This window comes from Rhyacophila brunnea, unplaced genomic scaffold, assembly GCF_057557595.1.
Source record: "Rhyacophila brunnea isolate RB1 unplaced genomic scaffold, BYU_Rbru_1.0 scaffold_8, whole genome shotgun sequence".
NCBI lineage: Eukaryota > Metazoa > Arthropoda > Insecta > Trichoptera > Rhyacophilidae > Rhyacophila > Rhyacophila brunnea.
Genome location: NW_028233350.1, coordinates 15,729,273 through 15,749,619, shown reverse-complemented (window position 1 = coordinate 15,749,619; position 20,347 = coordinate 15,729,273). Strand labels below are relative to the sequence as shown.

General features: G+C 35.2%; 1 protein-coding gene across 1 annotated transcript in view; it reads right to left on the bottom strand.

Annotated features, from left to right (window-relative positions):
- The window catches only part of LOC147063960 (phospholipid-transporting ATPase VD), a 314,315-nt gene that overhangs the window by 127,015 nt on the left and 166,953 nt on the right, over positions 1-20,347 (bottom strand). The gene's annotated exons all lie outside the window — the stretch shown is intronic.

The window sequence follows — 20,347 nt, the reverse complement described above, 5'->3', positions numbered from 1 at the left end:
TTACGTTATTATTACATTATTTTTATGGTTATATTTATTATTAAAATTAAGTTTAAGTTGTCAATTTTTTACCGTTTAGATTTTTGACTAATTCATAGTTTTAATATATTTTATATATATTTTAAAAAACAATGATTTTTAAATAAAATATAAATGTGTATAACTTGAAATCCTTTTTATTTATATGAAATCTTATTTAGGTATGGTCCAAACATTTAAGCTCGATTTGATATAAATATAAAATTGTAAATTATCAAAAAACATTCACAAATTGCAAGCTTGTTGGCATTTAGGATCCCCTTAAACAATCGGTAAATGAAGTTTGGTACTTAAATAATACATTATTCCTATATCGACAAATACTATTATTGTTTCTTTATGTTTTTTAGTATTCGGATGTGTACAAATAAATTTTCTCTAATAAAAAAGGCGCTATTTTTTTATGGATATATTTTGAAATATGTGACTTAGTGACTATTACGAAAAAAAATAATGAACGAAATTTGACCCACTTCTCAAAAAGGTTCGCCATCCCTGTCCTAGAGGAAGGTTTTCTTTAATTTTTTGGCTAGAATTGATGACAGGCGTAAGTTTAGCCCTACTGCTATTATACTATACCTATATAGAATATGATCAGGATATATATAAATTAAAATAATTAATTCGATAATGAATATAAATAACCCGATATGCAGTCTATGTTAACATTGTAGGAAAATCCATAGAAACCATCCATCAGAGGTTTTTGACTCAGTGAATATTTCTGCAAAAGCAATTGGTCTACATTATTATGCACAACATACATTAATCAAACATGTTGTCATTCAGTTTAGTATTGTAACCACCAAGATTGTCCAATCAAACAAACTTAAAAGGCTATCATCAAACGATAATATGAATAATATTATGTAGCTACGAATCGCAGAGAATTTCTGCGGGAACGGTTTGGAATGTTGAATAATAAGATACTATTAAACTATTTGGTCTGTCGCACTAATGAAAAGTTTTTTTTTATACCTACACAGCCTCAATATCTCGACTTGACGCCTCTGTATTTAAAGGTGTCATGAATTTTAGATTATCCGCATTTTTTTTTTAATACTTACTTACACGTCATAAGCTATCGCGATTACCTCAGTGAACTCCAATAGACTGTCATCGATTTGCTTGGTCGGGACTCTCATTTTTTGTATCATAGTCCGCAGTGAGAATGACAATCGGGAAATACGCTAGGTATTTGGTTAAGTGTGTCAAAAGGTCAAAGAGGACGAAGAGTTTTTCTTTGATAAAGACTTTGCGTGCCGCTAAACCCCGAGGGGGTTGAGCATGCTCCCCACAAGGGGAGGCTGAAAGGGCTCTAGCTTGGTCGACCAGTTAAGTGAGCAAAACACACCACAAATTTGCTTGAATAGTAAAATAATATTTACATTTTAAAATACATGAATATGCGATGCAGTCTGATGTAATATGATCATTGATGCAATTAAATAATAATGCACGAGTAGAATTTTATTTTATAATTATTTTAAGTGTGTTTCCTGACTTATAAAATGGCTATTTACCAAAGAGATCGAGTCCAATCTCTTTGCTATTTACCCAATATGCCGATGGGTTGCATGTTACTTGGCTACTACAAAAAGAGGAAGGGATCAGTGCTTCATAATAATAATATGATGATGAGTGCCGATAACTCAATAAATCACTGAAAATACACAGAATCATATTAACTCTGGGTTCCGCGAAAACCATCTTGAGGAACACTACTGTCGAAAATCACACTGCCCTGAACCTTAGCGATAGGTAGAGGGGTCCGCTTCAGGATGTGTGGGCCATGGGGTTAACCCAAGCCATCGGCAAGGCTGCAAAATCATCCGGGTCACGATCCTCAGTCATGAACGAAAAAGAATATTACTATTAGTCATTTACCTGACCACTCAAATGCCAAGTTCATTAGCAGAGGTCGCCGCACGGGCATTGTCGTAAATCCTAAAAATAGTCACTAATTAGCTTATCAACAAAGAAACGACAGATAGAGAAACGCTAACAAGTAAAGTAAGGTTGTTTTAACGTGTGATAAAACGCATTCAGGTAACCTTGATAAGCCATTATTATTTGTAAAATTCAGGTAACGATTGAACTTAATCTGCACTCTAAATAATAGTTTAACTTTGTAATTCTAATATGAAAAAGTATTTTTTTTATACTTACATATAATTTTGGAAACTTAATGTTTTATGTTTACAATGTATGTATTGTTTTCATTGTGTTATGGATTATAGGTAAATCAGTAGGTATACTTCAGTAGCACCATGGATCGGCAATAGCGGCTTGCAGTTGAAATGGTATTAATTATTTGCTACATAGCTTTGAAACAAGCACAGCAACAAACAATAATTATTACAATACATCCGCAAATGGCCTACGGTGCCACTGCAGAATGATTAGTACATGTCCTATAGCAGGGTTCGCGAACCTTTTTACGTACGCGTGCCAAAATTTCCCAAATATTATTTTTTAACTGACGTGCCGAGCAGTTATAACAAAAAATAGTTTTTAAAAATTCTAAGAAATAATGACGATGTTCTGGATGCCACTTATAAAACATAACACACATATAGCTTTATCACTTTTTTCAATTACGCCATACATTTCGGTCCACCAATTTTGAACTGTCTGCCAGAATTACTACTACTAGCTTCACCAAGTCTTTGTTTATCATTTGTTTTAGTGATTTTTTTGTGGGTAGAAATGAAATTGTTTGTTAACTTATTAATTAGTTTGGTTCTTTACGCACAAATTGACACCAGAATTCCTCCAATCAGATGAGACATTCTCTCGCTACAGTGGTCTCAAGCATTGTAAATCGATAAAAATTAGAGGTTCGCGGCGCGGCATCCTCCGCCGCCTAATGAGGTCAGTGCGATAATTTCAATTTCAATCTATATATATCATATGTGACGCATAAAGTCTAAGGACCGACCTATATAATATTAAACGTACCTAATGCTTATTTTTAAAGAATATATGCGTGCTATTTTTTATTCATTTATTATTATTATAGGTATTTTTTTCACTTCAAACGTGTGTCATGCAAAATCATCTCACGTGCCATAGGTTCGCGACCACTGGTATAGGTTTCATGATCACTGTTTTAGTGGGCCTTGGTTGTAAGTTATAATATGTGTATGTCATGCACTGTCATGCAGTGTATAGTAACGCGGATCAATGTTCTGCATAAACATTCGGTTTACCTCGAATTCAATATGTTCAGGTTATTTTTAATAGTACGAGGGTTGCCCAAGAATTAAAGACCTTTATTATTTTAAAAATCAGGAAAATTTTAGGTACATATCCCCACTATTTTTCGACGTAGTCCCCATTACGATCTATGCACTTGGTGAGCCATGGCACTAGGTCCATGATTCCGTTGTCGTAGAACTCCGCCGCCGCCGTCCTCAAAAATGTTCTCACCTCTTCCTCCACGTCCTCGTCGGTCTCAAAACATTTTCTGGCCAAATGTAGCTTCAGGTGAAGAAAAAGATTGAAATAACTCGGCGCCAGTTCGGGGATATGAGCAGGATGACGGAGGACATCCCATTTGAATGAGCCCAAAAGGTTCAAAAACACTGTGCTTTTCACACAATTTTGTTTGTGAACTTCCGTCAGCATTTTGGGCACCCAATGAGCACACTTTTGCATACCCCAATTTTCCCCTCAAAATTGTTTGTATGGTAAACTTACTGACGCTTGGGATTAAAATTTTGAGCTCACGGACTGTCAGACGGCGATCTTCACGAACTCTATCATTGATTTTCTTAACAAAACGTCACTAATTGAGGACCTCCTTCCCCTCGCCTCCTCATCATGAACACTCGTTCTACCACTCGAAATCTCAGTACACCACTTCCTGACATTCCGCTGGTACATCACATTACCATAATTGGATGTGAGACGATGATAGATTTCAACAGAGTGGACTCCCTTCCTGGTTGAGAAATCGAATGATTGAACGCACCTTACAGGCGGCGGGATTCAACAGCGGAGCGTCCATCTCAGACAGACACAAAGGTCATTCTGAAGCAGCTACCGAGCCGGCTCATCGCTCGTTCTGGAGAGGAAAGGCTGCCATCTTTTGCGAAATAACATCCGCGTCGCCAAAAATGAATAAAGGTCTTTAATTCTTGGACAACCCTCGTATTATTTTACGAAAACTGTTATTTTTTATTTCTCTAAAGCGCAGCACTGATCACCCGTCTTTTTATTCAAATAACCTCGATTCATACAAAAATATATTATTCACGATTATACCTGTAGAACCTGTAGAAGGTTCGAAAGTCGAGGGTCGCCTGTATGTCTGTAATCGTAACTAATATGACAATGGATATAAAAAGGCCACACTTTGGAGATTTAAGTTAGATTAACTAAGACATAGACTGTTCCGCCAGGCACAGCACATAGCAAAATAGAATAAAATAATATGTATATCCAGTGTTAAATTAATAAAAATCGTTCGACCTTGCCCTTGGATCATATTGACAGCACAAAACGTCAGTGTGTCACGCGACTTTCACCCACTGACCGACAAACTAATGACCGTATCCTGGAGCTTTCCACGCAGTTAATACCTGCAGAGTATTTTACTTTGTCAGATAAATATTATTTACATAAATCATTATTGTTAGATCCGCAATCAGAATTCGTAAACATACACCTATCACAATTCTCATTTAACAATGAGCAAAATTAGTCAAAATGTGCCTAATTCATTCCCCATTCAGTTCAGGCTAGCTTAGATAAGCGTAATTCACAGCATATTCGTTCAAAAAGGAGAAGAGAGATCACACCGTGACAGCACAAATATTAAAAAAAGATAACAAAACGCCACGAAAGTGTCAAGCAATATTATTGAATTAAACAGCTTTTTTCTGTAATATTAACAGCCCATAAAACAACCTTATAAAAGAATATTAATTCATGATGCGCAACACGCGGGGTCAGCTTTCCTACACTTGAAGGGGCCATGGGCTAATTAACACGCATTGGGGCACCCAAAAACCCAACTTAAAACATAATTAAATAATAATTCATCAAAAAAATATATTTTAAACATTTTAGGCTCGTTCATATTTAAAACAAGTTAACTTAGTCGATTTTGCTATAATTTTTATTCCGCGAAAAATGTAAAATACTATAATTTTAGGTAAATATACTAATTTTGAAGGATTCGAGACAAAAAATGTTCCTGTACTTATAGTTTTCTCAGAAATACTATAATTTTTACCCTTTGGTACAATAATCAACATAGAAAACGATGGCAACACTGGTGGAAACCGACCTTTTATCATTGGCAATTAGTTGCAGGTAAGTATATCAAGAGAAATTCTAAAACCAATTCGAGTATTTGGAAATGTACTTAAAATTGGGCTGTTACTATCTTCTAAAAGTTTGCATATTTGGCAATTTTTCCATGGATTTTTTCAATTAATTTTTGGCATCCAGAGCCCTGCAGGTTCGGGGGCTCTGGGCTTTAGTCCTATAGTAAATCCGTCATTGGTAACACGCCAGGATTCTATTAAGAAAAGGTTGAAGACCTTTCGTAGCAGTGAATCCTTCTTTACATCTGGCTGAAGACGACACGAAGTCGACACATAAGGTGGAACTAAGACCGGGTGACTTATATTACATTTCCAATTGAAGTAAGTGCCTTGTCGACCAGGGGCCTTATGTTAGAACTTGCGAGTTGTAGTCGCCCGGTCGACATGACGTCGTATGACATCATTGTGACGTACTACCGGAGTGATAATAGCATTCGAGAATATAACGCTACTAAAATAGTGGCGTTATCCATTATCCCCATACACAAATAGGTGTTTCAGCATAATAATATCTATGGTGAGCCGTGTGCATTGAACGGCTTGCCTCGAGCGTGTATTGGCTGACGTCACAATTATGTCATGTCGTCGGGTGACTTTATATCACTAGTTAGAACATAGGGCTGCAGGCCTAATAGAATCTCGCCGAAAGGTGAAAACTACTCAAATCTTTCCAACCTTTAGTTGAGCCGATGGGTTATTGTGGTTTCTAGTTTTCTTTGGGCATGTAGTATATTTGATGATTCAGACAACGAAAGAGATTTGTTCTCATCCAGCTAGGAAGGTTAGAATTCCTGTAAACTTAGCGTTCAATACAGCACAGAATACGCACAAAAGAATACGAATAAGAATAGAAAGAGACGTAGCCGACGGTAGAGAGAAAAACACGTTGTTAAGTTAAAATAATTGACTACAGAAAGATGAAACCAATTAGTGTTAACGGACACAAAGAAAGGCAAAAGAAAACTACGGATTTGACGTGCAGTCAAAATTTATTCACACTTTATGAAAAAGACCAAATATAAAAAGTTAAAACCACAACTAATCGCTGTAAAAAGTTACGCATTTGGCATGCTGAATATTTCAATTTTAAATCAATGTCGATGCCAAGGGATTTTCAAAACAAATGAATGTAGCAATTATTGTTATCAATCGTATAGCGCACAAGCGAAAAGTGCACGTTAGTACGTTAGCACGTTTGCTTACATATCGGTACCGGCCAGTTAGTAATACCGGTGGGTCTATTCCATGGCCCCCACATCCTGAAGCGGGTGGGCCATGATATTTGGCGGCCCCCCCAACCTATCGCTAAGGTTAAGGGCAGTGTAATGTTCTATAGTAATGTTTCCCAAATGATATTCCGTGGAACTCCAGGGTTCCGCGTAAAATAAAGGGTATTCCGTGTATGTTTAGCGATTTTTCGTATTTTTAAATAAATCAGCTTGAATTGTCGGCACTCGGCATCATATTATGAAGCACTGAGCGCGACCCTCTTTTGTGATAGCCAAGTTACATCTGACCCTTCGCCATGTTGGATAAATAGTCATTTTCATTAGTCAGGAGACACTAAAAATAATTATAAAATAAAATTATACTCGTCTTATAGCGCAGGCGACTTTTTTACTATTAGAGCTTATACATTTACGGTGTGTTTATCTAATTTAACTAGTTGATCTGCCACGTCGGGCCCCTCCTGAGCCCGGGCGCCCAGGCTAGAGCCCTGTCAGCCTCCCCTTTGTGGGGGCCATGGTCTATTCTGTAAAAAGGCGGCTATCGGCGTTGTTACAATTAGTTAACCGTCTAAACACTCTAAACCAGGGGGGGGCAAACTTTTTGGATGGAGGGCCAAATTCAAGAATTCAAAATGAGCGGCGGGCCGCAAGTAAAATACCATTTTTAGATATACACTATTTATTATCACGAAAAATAAACATTACAAAAAAAATAATGAGAAGAATGAAACTGTTGTACATTTTTTAAAATTCAGGTGTTAATTTTGTAGTTGATATTCTCAAAACTGCTTGTAAACGGGCATCGAAGATATTTGATCGTAAAGAATTTTTATTGAGGTTCATGATCGAAAATGTTTGTTCACATATACCTATAGGTTGATCCAAAAATAACGAACATTTTTCTTGCATAATTTTTAAGTTGGTCGAATTTGTCTAAATTAAGGGCATTGTAAAATTTGGAGATTTCTTCACGACGATGCAATTCTCTTAAATCAGTGTCGCACTGCAGATCAATAAATTCAAGTTGTAGCTCTGTCGGTACACTATCAATATCTATTGAAAATGGATCGCGTAGGTACTATTGCTAAACAAATTATAATCTTTTGTCAATATTTTTTAAAAAATTATAAAAAAGTTATTCGTAATCAGAAGTACAATATTAATGATGGCGGGCCGCAAAAAAATACCCGGCGGGCCGCAGTTTCCCCCCCCCCCCTGCTCTAAGCTGTCAAAAAGTGCTATGTTTCAACAGTCGCTCTCTTGGCTGTGTTAACTTTTAGAGTGAGATAGACATTTGACAGTTTAGACGGCTAACTCATTGTAACAATTATAATACTTAAATACATAAATATGATAAACTACCGTCGTAACCGTCTTTTGTATAGAATGGACCAACTGCTATTAAAATAATAGTAAGTTTTAGGTACTTGAACCCCGTTCGCGCCGATATGACATTGAAAACAGCGCTTTTATCGAGAAGAATACGAGATGCGATGCCCTTACCTTGGGCCTACTCTGATTAAGTGATTAATTATTCTACCGGCTGTACGATAAATGGTAAAACATTACCGGTGTTGGGCTAATAAACGACATTAATGACGGGCGTGACAGAGCCGCACTACATGCGATCGTAATGAGCTTTTTTTCCCTTTCCAATACAATACAAATCGCAAAAGCTTGTATACACTGATTAATAATGCCAGCATATTATTTTATTATCATTTGATAGAAGGACAGTTGACAATGACACACTGTGTGTAACAAGCTGATTTAAATAATCCTAATATGTATGTGTGATGTAGGTACTATTGAATGAGGCCAAAACGATGGATACAACACGACCTCTACAACAGCCTGAAAAAACAACAAAAATTTTGGTTTGGTGTAAATAAAATATATGTATTGTTTGTTGTATAATTCGGATTGTTTGTAAGTAATCAATAATTTTATCACTGACTGAAAATATGGAAGCACGTAAAGGCGTAAATCGTGTTGTATCAAAAAATACTATGTCACCAATATTCAGAAATAAAAGGTTCGGCACTACACTAAAACAACGGGTTAGCATTTTTTTTATTAGCAGTGTTCAAAATATATTAGTGATTTTTTGTGAGGGTGTCAAATTAGTTATCATTTTCAGAATATTATACTCCGTTATAGTCGAAGCTATTTTCTCTGTGGATAATACAGTGTGAGAGAAATTATCAATGCGCTTCCTAGAGACGTAGACATTTTAGTTATGCGTGTGAATTTTGTTTTTTTTTTATTCTTTTTGTATTCTTATTTTTAATCTATGCTTATGTTGTGAACGTCCAAATTTGTATATGTGTAATAATAAGTATTAATGTGTTTTGTAAAGAATGCAATTAATAAACAAATAAATATATCAACCATCTCTGACCACTGATATAAAATTATTAATAAAAAGCCTGAAGTAGTTGATATTATGATGCTCAAATTACATTGGCAGATTGCGTCTGACCCGATCGTCTGCGACGATTGCCTATGGTTTTCCGGAATCGTGAACAAATTGGAACCAATCCTATTTCCGTCTTCCACGATTCCTGAAGATTTAAGCGAATATTGCCGAGAACGTACGAAAATATCCGAAGATACCGCCCGCTTGCGAGGTTAGGTTGGACAGCTGAATTTTGACGTAAAATTGCGAGGGAAAACTGTTCAATATAGCCACCAATCTAACGAAGAAATAGTTGTCGGTCAACCTATATTTTTTAATAATAGCAACACTATGTTTATTTTAAACCAATCAAAAGCAAGGACCAACGCGATCAAATCGTTGCGTGTAATTGCTTAAAGTGTAAAGACGTTGGTCACCACGGTCGCCGTGGATCTGGTTGGATTTGCGCGTCTGCCAATGTAATTAAGCTTTTCACACATTATTTAAACTTTCAATAGGTACTAAAAATTTTCTGATATCTAATGCAAATTTAAACAAAAATATATGACCAATCGAAATATTTATTTGGTGTCCTTATCAAAGAATTTTAGAATTAGAAGTTGGTCAGAAATTAGCCATGTGGTCGGTGAAAAAGTAAATAATTGACTTGGGTAAAGCACTCGAAAGAAAAATACGCCATAATTTACCCCATTATGACTATTATCCTTTGGTTGACTAATCGTTTTATTTGATATTTTACGTTATTTGTACACAAATAGATAATATGCTCACAGAATATGTATATAGTAGTTACTAGGGAATCCAATCCCGAGCCAAAATTCTGATCCCGGGATTTCGGGATTACAATTTGACAATCCCGGGATTGGCATTTTTTTTCCATTGTTAATATAAAAATTTTATATTTACAAATAACATTGATAAAATCGGTCAAAAATAAATCTAGTATAATTTATACTATTAAAGACATTTATTGTTAATATTGTATACGTTCAATCTTGGACGTAAACAAGTTTAGTGGAGTAAATAATATTGTAATATAAATAATAATGTGAATTTAATATGAGATTGCTGTTTCTGATAGTAAAGACATAATGAATGGATTAGCGAGATTTAAAATAGTAAAGCAAATAATCATGGCGTACTTATGGCCTTTCCGCTTCATAAATCTATTTAGTCAGCCAAATATGAAAATGCCGAAAAACGTATGATATCATGGTGGAATTACTTTGTTAAAAGTGCGAAGCATTGTTTTTTTCCAATCTTTCTCATTTTTAATAATTTATGTGAAAAAATAAAATGAATCGGCAACCTACACATGGGTATAAATCAAACTTCAAACTCAGTTTATTTCTAATGTAGTTATTTTTTATTAAAAGTATTTTTTCTGTTATATTTTATTTTCCATAAAAATTGATAAAAAAATCAATCCGGAAATCCCGGGATTATGTTTATCAATCCCGGGATTCATAGGTATCGAAAATAGCTCGGGATCCCGGGATCCCGGGATTGGAATCCCTAATAGTTACGTCTTGAGCAATGATAAATCGGTAATTTTGTAGAAATTCACTGCTGTCTTATCCTACTTAATAATTTAACTATTACAATATGGGATTCAAACGAGTAATTACTAACTTTTATAACTGTCACCTTTTTCTTATTTGGAAGATAGGTAATAATTCATTATTGACAAACCATTGTTTTTATTCTGCTTCGTTTCTACTAGGAGTACTTATCCATAGCTACTTTAGATTGATTTTTTTCACATAGTATGAAAACATGCCATAGGTAATAAATACGAAACATGCACTATTACGCCACGAGTGCATCAAACAAATCGGACTCACCTGAAAAAAAGAGAAAGATAATTAGTAACGCATTTATTAAGACAGGTAATATACATCTCCGCCGGGATATGTTTTATCTTGTCAACTGTTCAATACATAATATGTAGGTATATAAATATTATAATTCGAAAACCCCAGGATCATTGGCACGGCCGAATAAAGATTGTTAGCCAGGAATTAATTTTGAGATTCGCAGATGATGCCACATTTAATAGCTGCTGATGAAAAGAAACTCGCAGAGCCACTACACCGACCGGGTAGAGGAAAAGAGCAAGTTAAAAGTGATTGAACGGGCTAACCTACTCTACCCACAACAATTGCACTCAGAATGCGTTTTTGAAATGATTAGTGTTCTCCCATATTGTTGTAAGAAATCAAAAATCCTAAGGAAAAGGGAGCGAAAAGCAACTGACGCTTTCCAAATGCGGTGTTGGCGTCTAATGCTTCGTAATTTTGGACAGAATACAGGAATAACTAATCATCCAGAGACTTGAGATAAAATAATGGCTCCCGGCAATATGTCAGACGCATTCTGCAATTTTTCGAACATATTGTTTGTCGTGGACTAGATAATTTGGAGAGACTGGTGGGTGGCTCTGGCGTTGGAGTGACCAAGTGAAAGAGCTTACTGGGGGCAGCCTTTACTCTTCCTGAAAGAATATATGGCTATTTATGACCCTCAGCAAATAGTAAATGACTGAGAAAAAAGATACATCTCATGTGTGTCATCTACTAGAACTATGCGATGAATAAAACTGAATAAACATAGTATTACCTGTAACACTCTAAAGTTTAAAGTTTAACTTCCAACGAATCTTCATATCGAATAGAAGACAGCCAACCACCGAAAGATAAATGAGAGTTGCGAGACATAGGCATCGGTAGTTGGACTGTATCAAAAGAAACAGCATACATGAGGCTAAGGCATAAAGTCCACTAAAGCAGGTTTGTGGGGCGCTCGCGCATTTTCTATGTGAATCATTGAAAATACAACGTAATCAAATACGCCAGCGCACACTGGATTTGACGACGCATTGTGCCCGCCTGCCCCATGATTCACCGTTGTGTGGCTTTTCAGCCGGACGAATTAACGAAAATACAACATAGTCCATTCATTGACCACGGCGAGCAAAATCACGCTCTGGAAGCGTCGTCGATAGACGGGCGAGAAGTCATTATTTAATAACAGAGAACTCATTGTTTAGTTATTGCGTAATTACAAGCCCCGAGAAATAATATAATATTTTTATTGCTTTTTTTATGAGAGACGCTGATAATAATAATTATTTTGTGCTTCTTGGGCCTTGCCTTTTTGAAAATTGCATGCGTGATTACGCCAATCAGCATTTAGCATAAATTAAAAAAGAAAAACACATGGCGCAAAACTCACGCAAGGTGTATGTCGATTTATCGCTTTTCATAAGTAAATCCCTTTTCAAAATATATTTTTTTTAATTTTCAACACAAGGCGATTGACACCTGACGGCCTCATTTGTACAGAGGTTGGTTCATCGGCATGAAAATGGATCGCAAACAATTTCATTAATGGTGTAGTTTGTTTTAAATGTTACTTACAACGAAAACATCAACAATTATTGTGTGGACCTTGCTAGTAGAAAAACAAAATTACGACTAACTACGCCGTATAGTAAGTAGCACCAAGAACGGAATTCCTTCTGCCACTTTGCCTTGTTCAGATGGCGCGGTTTGACTCGCGCGTAACAAGTCGCGAGTTCTCCTGGTACATGTTACCTCATTGAGCCATGCACTCACGGCGTGACGTCTGTTACGTGACAAGCGCAAGCGAATGCGAGACTCTAGAAAACGACGTTTAGTTTGTATGGCTACTCCAAAATAAATCACGTCACCTAGATTGTAAAGTGCTGAGAATACAATATACTGCAAGTTATAGCGAAATACAAAATCTCATAGAAACCAAGTTTCACAATTGAGTTGTCGGGGTTTTTTCTTGCACTTGCGTTTGTTTTTTTTTTCGATTCAAAAATGAATTGTGTCACCTAGCTTGTTCACTGCCAAATGGAACGCGCTATATAGACGGAGCCATTCGTGGTACTCGAGCGTAAAGCGTGGTGGGCAACGCGCCATCTGGACAAGGTCTAACTTAATTGAATACATACATATCGGCATCGTGTCGAAAGAAAAATATCTACCTATTCGGTATTGTATTGTCAATTTATGGCTACGGCCGTATGTTTTAGCTTACTCACTGGGGAATGACAAAAGAAATGGCGTATTTCAAAAAAACACTACCTTATTCTTAGGTCAATAATTATTATAAAGCAATCATTATTCATAAGATGTTTATCACACATTAATGGTCAAAGACATAGCTTAGAATAATTATCTTTAGAATCATCTTCAAATGTGTTAATCTTGCCGATTTTTTGAATAATAAAATGCCTAATTCTTGTCAAATTTGGGATCACAGAGATTATCAATATAATTTTTATCGTGAATATTTTACAAAAATTATCTCGTAATAAATTATACTAATGGTTTTATAAATGCGTTTTAAAATTAATAAATGTAAAAAATCTTAACACCACTGCACAGTTATGTACCGAAATATGACCATATTCTAAAACATTAGAGCGAGAGGTTTAAAAGAATACTATTTTATGTAACAAAAATACTTCATGCAGTCAAAAAATGTTTAAAATAACTATAAAGGATAATAAGGCTTCAAAATTATATAAATAGATTATCTACAAAGTTTAAGGAGTGTCCTGGATCATGGTTTGAAAATACAATAAAAACTCAATTTTGACCTTCGACGAGCATGTCCCCCCTTAATATGCATCATCATATCATAATACGTATAATAGTATTATAAGGTAAAATGCATATCGTTCATATGCCGCATATCGACGAGATTACGTGCATTATATTGTTAGTTATTACTTTTTACATACGATTAAAAAAACAAGGAAAAATCTGAATAAAAACAGATAAGCTCCATTATCTATCATTAGATTAATTGATTATATAAAAATATTCAGTGACTACATCGTAGATTTTACCTTATAGTATGTACCTAATCTCACAGTTATCAGATTGAAAAAAACAACGTAGTCCGCTATGGGATTTTGCAAAAATAATACCGTTATCTGTATGAAACGATTTTCAAACAAAAAAATGTCTAAAAAGGAATATCTAGATTCTAGAACACCAAACCTCTGTCAATTTTCATTGTTCGGTATGACAGACCTGTTACATACAATATAAAGTTAGACAAACACTTAGCTCTTCTAAACCTTAAGTTTTGCGATATTCGCGATCTTCGAGCAACCCTAGGTACGTTTTTGGGTTGAAAATACACAACATAGTGGCTAAACGGTACTTGCTATGCGCACTACGCTGTGAGCAAAACAAGTGCTTTTTACGCATCGCACGCCCACTCACAGTGTGCTTTGACCATTATGTCATATATGTGCGTGAAAACATAAGATGTACGAACATTTCATTGGTACGAATTTTTAAAATGTTTTTATTCCACCGCGAATGGAAAACATTATTGCAAAAATACTGACAAACAAATAAGTATAGCCATTTGGGGGGGGGGGGGGGGGGAACTTGTAGTATTTTATCGGAAGTAGTTACGCGTGGTCTCGTGGAATGTTGTTTTGATTAAAGCGTGCAAATGTGTACGACATAAAATGTCCAAGCTACATTTAATTTTACAGCAATTTTTGCTGGTGTGGACGCACGTTGAAATTCAAAATATTCACACAGTGGTCATTTCATTGCACGGACGTTTGTATTGGAATAGATATTTACGGAAAAAATTATACAGTTTCTTCATAAGTCTAGACACCGCATTATAAACATACCTATTAGAGAAATTCTCGAAAAGGGTTCCAACCATTATTGCTACTGAGTTAAGTGCTATTTTTGCGGATATTTCCCAATAAGTAGCTAACTTTGTTTGAAATACAATGTCATATCTGAACAATCGAATTAAGAATTATTTTATGGAAAGGTTTAGCTCCAATACAGCTGTTGTATCGATGTGTTTACATTTCTAAAGTGGTTGTATAAAAGTAAATATAAGTGGTTGTATAAAAGTAAATATTGACCTACGACTGGCAGACAATCAGTTTGAATTAGCCAACAAAGCGTTCATTTTCCTTTGACAAAAAGAAAATCGTAACAATTAATTACATCGGACGCGATACATTCAAAGCATTGTGTTAACAAAATATACGAAGTAAGCGCCCATTTGGGATACGATAAAATACCCATTGTTTTTCCGAATGACTCAAATCAGTCGTTAAAGGAAAAATGTTACAGAAAGCCATTAAAAAACATGTAGGTAGGTATTCGGTAGGTCATTTTTAATACCTACTAGAACTAAATGAATAGATTAGTTACAATATGGCATATTCATTCGTTCAATATACCTACCGTGTAGAATAATACTAAGTAATGAGTAATGAACAATATAAAGGTAGGTACTGGGTACCTACTTAGCTAGAATATGTGGTTTACTAAATTACTAAATACTGTTGAGGTTCGGAAGGGGAGGGTTCCAATAATCAATAATGGGTGGAGAATTTTTCTATAAATTTTACTATCAATTATTAATTTTCGAGAATGTTAATCAAGCGACACGAAAGGCGTAAAACCCACTTAACGGAGCGAGTGGGGCTCTCGCGAAAAATTTCACAAGTGGCGTGTAAATCATCGAAAATACAACGTAATCAAATACGCCAGCGCACACTGGATTTGACGACGCTTTGTGCCCGCCTGCCCCATGAGTCACCGTTGTGTGGCTTTTCAGCCGGACGAATTAACGAAAATACAACGTAGTCCATTTATTGAACACGGCAAGCAAAATCACGCTCCTCGAAGCGTCGTCGATAGACGAGCAAGAAGCCATTATTTAAGAACAGCGAACTCTTTGTTTAGTTATTGCGTGTCCGATATTAATTACAAGCCCCGAGAAATTCAATAATATTTTTATTGCCTTGTTAGGAGAGACGCTGATAATAATAATTATTTTGTGCTCCTTGAGCCCCTTATTACATAGGTGAAGGGTAATGCGCGGGTGGGAAGGGACCTACTCAGTAGTGAGCACACCGAACGCTTTTTTGGTGGGCTTTATGCCCAAGGGGCGAAGTCCTTACTTGCTGTTCCCGACGCGGCACACTTTATAGTTATGGTCCGCTTCTCAGAATTGTGGGACCAAGCAAAATTTGTGTTATACACCTTTAGGACTACTTTTGGATTAAAACACTACTGACTACTTGAATAAAAAGTAATATTAATATTTGTCTGAGTTGCAGCTAACTCTTTGTTATATTTAAATAATTTCTAAAACAATCTCGTATATACCTACGTTGACCGCACTTTCACGAGACGATCAACTTCTATAAGGTAGGGTCCACCAGCATTTACTCTGGAGATTCGAATTAAACTATGTTTTACGTCAATAAATTTAACGTGGGTCCAATATATATAGCTTCAGCGAATTTACCTCCCGCGGGTAAGGCTACGCAGACCTTGTTCCTCCCCGACACATTCGTGACGAGTGCTAATTCAATCTGCAGAGATCATGGGTTGTTTACAATTAATGCGTATTCTTCTTCATCGCAAAGAAATTATTGGATCTCGTTGAAATTTCATTTTTGTAGGACACGCATTGTATAAAAATAAATTATTCATGCTTTACATTTCGTCGTATTTGCAAGGCCTGTTCATCAGAAGATCCACATTTCACCATCTCGAATGCGCCCTAACATGAATCTCAAACTAACAAAACAACAATAAAAATATGAGGGTTTAAGGCAGCGGTCCTACCCAACCGGTGGTCCGTGACAGAATTTTGGTGGTCCGCAGAGTATTTTGAATATATTTGCAATTTTCGTATTTATTGAAAAGTCATTGGAACCAAGAATCCAACAGCGTATTTCAAACAAGCAGCAACAAAGGTCACACTGATTATCTTTCTGTAATTAATCTTTTATGCACCTCTATCTCTATGTCGACGTAGAATTCATATTAAGGCTATACCTCAGTTGAGGCATGGTCTAAAAAGATCGTGGCTAGGCGATGCGCGGATTGTGCAAATGACGCGTGCCGAACGAAATATAATTTGTCATATAAATCCAACATGCGTCCATTTAATGTTCTGTTTATTGTTCTATTAGTAACAATAATAATATATTCATTGACATGTTTTCTTTTTTCCAGTAAATGGGTAACGTTTTTTAGTCATCTTTACACGATTTAAGAATTAACACCCCCGTCGCCATCACGAAAAAAACAAAAACACAGCTCGACGTTCGCTCTCCGACTGCCAGCGAGTTCAAAATTTCGTCGCACCTATAGTTGAAAATTATTTGCTGTTTCACTGAAGTACCGTCTTAAATTAATAATTTTATTATATTGATTCTTTTTTAATAAAATGAAATTTAAAATGTTTTTTTTTTGCATTTTTCGTAATGAATATCTGTGTTAATAAGTTAATTTATTATAATTCTTTTATCATTGTATTGACATATCGATTTTTTGTGTGGAAAAAATACGTGGTAGTGGTCCGCGGGATTCAAGATTTTGAGTTTAGTGGTCCGCGAGGTCCTAAAGGTTGGAGACCGCTGGTTTAAAGCACAGAACAGATAATAAATAGAATTCCTATCGTGATAGTTAAATGTGCGAGTGTCCTATGAAAATGGACCACGCATTATTGACGTGCAATAGTGTGTTTAAAACACCAATATTAAATGAGCGTCAATGCATAAACCCAGAGCAGTTATCAGTATTCGACGTATGACGTATACTTGACACGTGTTTAGATTTATCTCGCATTCTTCCTTACTCGAGATCGGTTGGCTGTATTTCAGTTTCCATTATTTCTGAGTTCCCAGGTGGCTTAAGCCGTAGTAGGATTCTATACAATAATAATTCGTGAAATGTATATCTTTATTTAGTGCTGACTATGGCTTCATTTTGTTTGCACAAATTGATAGAAGTTGCAGTCAGTGGAATTTTATACTAACACTACTGTTTACGTCATAATTTGCAAACAAGATGCATAATAAGATAATCAAGTGCAATACAGTGGACAAACCAGTAATTCATATTGCATTCAATGAATATAAAATAAAAATGCGACTTCAAATACAAATATTATTACAAAACGTCATATGTCAAGTTATTATGTTTATTGATATTACTACAAGTATGTATCAATTTATTGACATGAATTAATCAATGTTTATTGAAAAAATTCCAACCAATTTTATAAAAAAATCGAAAACAAAACAATAAAACCAATATAACTCATTTTTATTGACAACAAAAATCCACCCAACAATACATACTATTTAAAATGGTCATTTCAAATGTAAAATGCAATAAGTGTCAGTGGCGTGCGGCACCTTTTGGAGAAATAAAGTTTTTAAAAATTCAACGTATATAGTATATATATTATAGATTATTAAAGGGTACTTATAATACTAACTAGACAATATCTCGAAAATGATCGATGCATTATTAATGTTGTTATAATAAACAGTCAGTAGATAATAACGCCAAGTAACGCGCGACAATTCGTTTCGGCACATTCGGCTAGGCCTCAAAAACTTAAAAAAAATTAATAAACTGAACATGTTCATAATTTGAAGAGATTCATGATAATTTATAAAGTGAGTTTTTTACATTCACCTCATATAAAAAAATGTTCTTACTTGATGAAGCTCACCAAGTGAACGAAACACGTGTCAAGTATTTTTTTTTAAAATGAGGTGAATAGTGATAAACTCGTTTTACAAATAAATATGTTTAGCTTATTTTTTATGTTAGTATAATAACTATCGAATATTAGTATTTCTTTAAAATGCGACGCCAGTTATCATCATTCAAATGTTGGTTACGATTATAGGCCAATAATCGTATACTATTTAAAGATGACGCTAGTTTGGATGGAATTACTACTGGCGACAATTACCGCATTGTATTGATTCTAGTTTTTTTACATGTGAACGTAGAAGTTAATGGAACACACATTATCAATATTCGATATGCCGGTGACACAGTTAGTGCTAATTGTTTTTAAAAATGAACCTCAAGAAAACGAAAATATTAACTGTATCAATGGGTCTATTCTATGCTTATCGACCGCTAAAGTGATAAAGTGAAAAATATTATCAAACTTAGGGTAGGTTTGTATCAAAATATTAGCACTTATTGTAACAATTACACGAAGCCGGTTTTTATTGTTGCAATAAGTGCTATATTTTAACAGCACCTATCTTGCTGCTGTTAAAATATCGCACTTATTGCAACAATAAAAACCGGCTTCGTGTAATTGTTACAATAAGTGCTAATATTTTGATACAAACCTACCCTAAGTTTGATACTATTTATCAATTTAGTGTTCGATAAGTATAGAATAGACCCACAAAAGTAGCGACACCCATCACAAGGTGTGTTATCAACAGCGAACTGATTAAACGTATGACCCACTATATATATTTGGAAACATGGGTCAACGAGAAATGGATCCAGTTTGAATCCGTTTCTTTAAATCTGATATCACGGAAAGTGAAGTCCTTCTGGATGTGGCTGTAAAGATAGACGTATCCTCAAAATTCTCAAACCAATGTGAAAGAACCGAAAAGTTCTGCGTAGTAACAAAATCAGACAACTACAGTACCTCGGCCACATTATGAAGACAAAATAACAGCATTCCCCAAATTGTAATCTAAAGAAAGATCAAGGGAGACACCACATTTTGTGGCTTCGTTCAGAACCTTCGTGCTTGGTACGAGTGCAGGTACCAAATGATAGAGCGAAGATCGCCCTGGTAGTGGCCGACCTCCATTAGGGAAAGAAAGTTAGAAGCAAGCAAAAGTAAAATAGTTAATAATTAAATCTACGCCACTGGTATACCTGGAACAAGACCATAGGTATTTGTAATGGTTCTCAATGTTAATGTCTTGGAAGTGGAAAGAATAGCTAACAATCGTCGAAAAAAATAATATCTACCCATTGCGGAGTCAAATGTGCTCCATTGAGAAGCTAATATGGAGCAATAAATTTATATTTCTATTCGAAAATTTAAAAAAAAAACAAGCATTAAGAGATGGTGATAAATTTAATATGCGCATTATAAAAAGGTCAAGAAAATAATTTACATTTTGAGTGGTTATGAATTTTTATTTTGTTTGAAAATGTGGTTGAAACGAGTGCTGGGGACTATTAAAATTGCGAAGCTATATCGAAAGTGTTAAAAACCGTGGAAAAAACGGAGCAAAAATGTCAAGAGCCGCATAGTATTTCCGTGGAATTGAATAGCTTCAGAAGTGTTCTTCATTCGAGATCCTATTGAGTGACTTTAATATGAAAATATAAAGGAAATTTTATCAATTTATATTTTTATAAAACACGAAAAGTTACCCTTATAAAACTCGAGACCTTTTCAAAAAATCTGAAGTGTTTGGGGAAATTGATATTTTA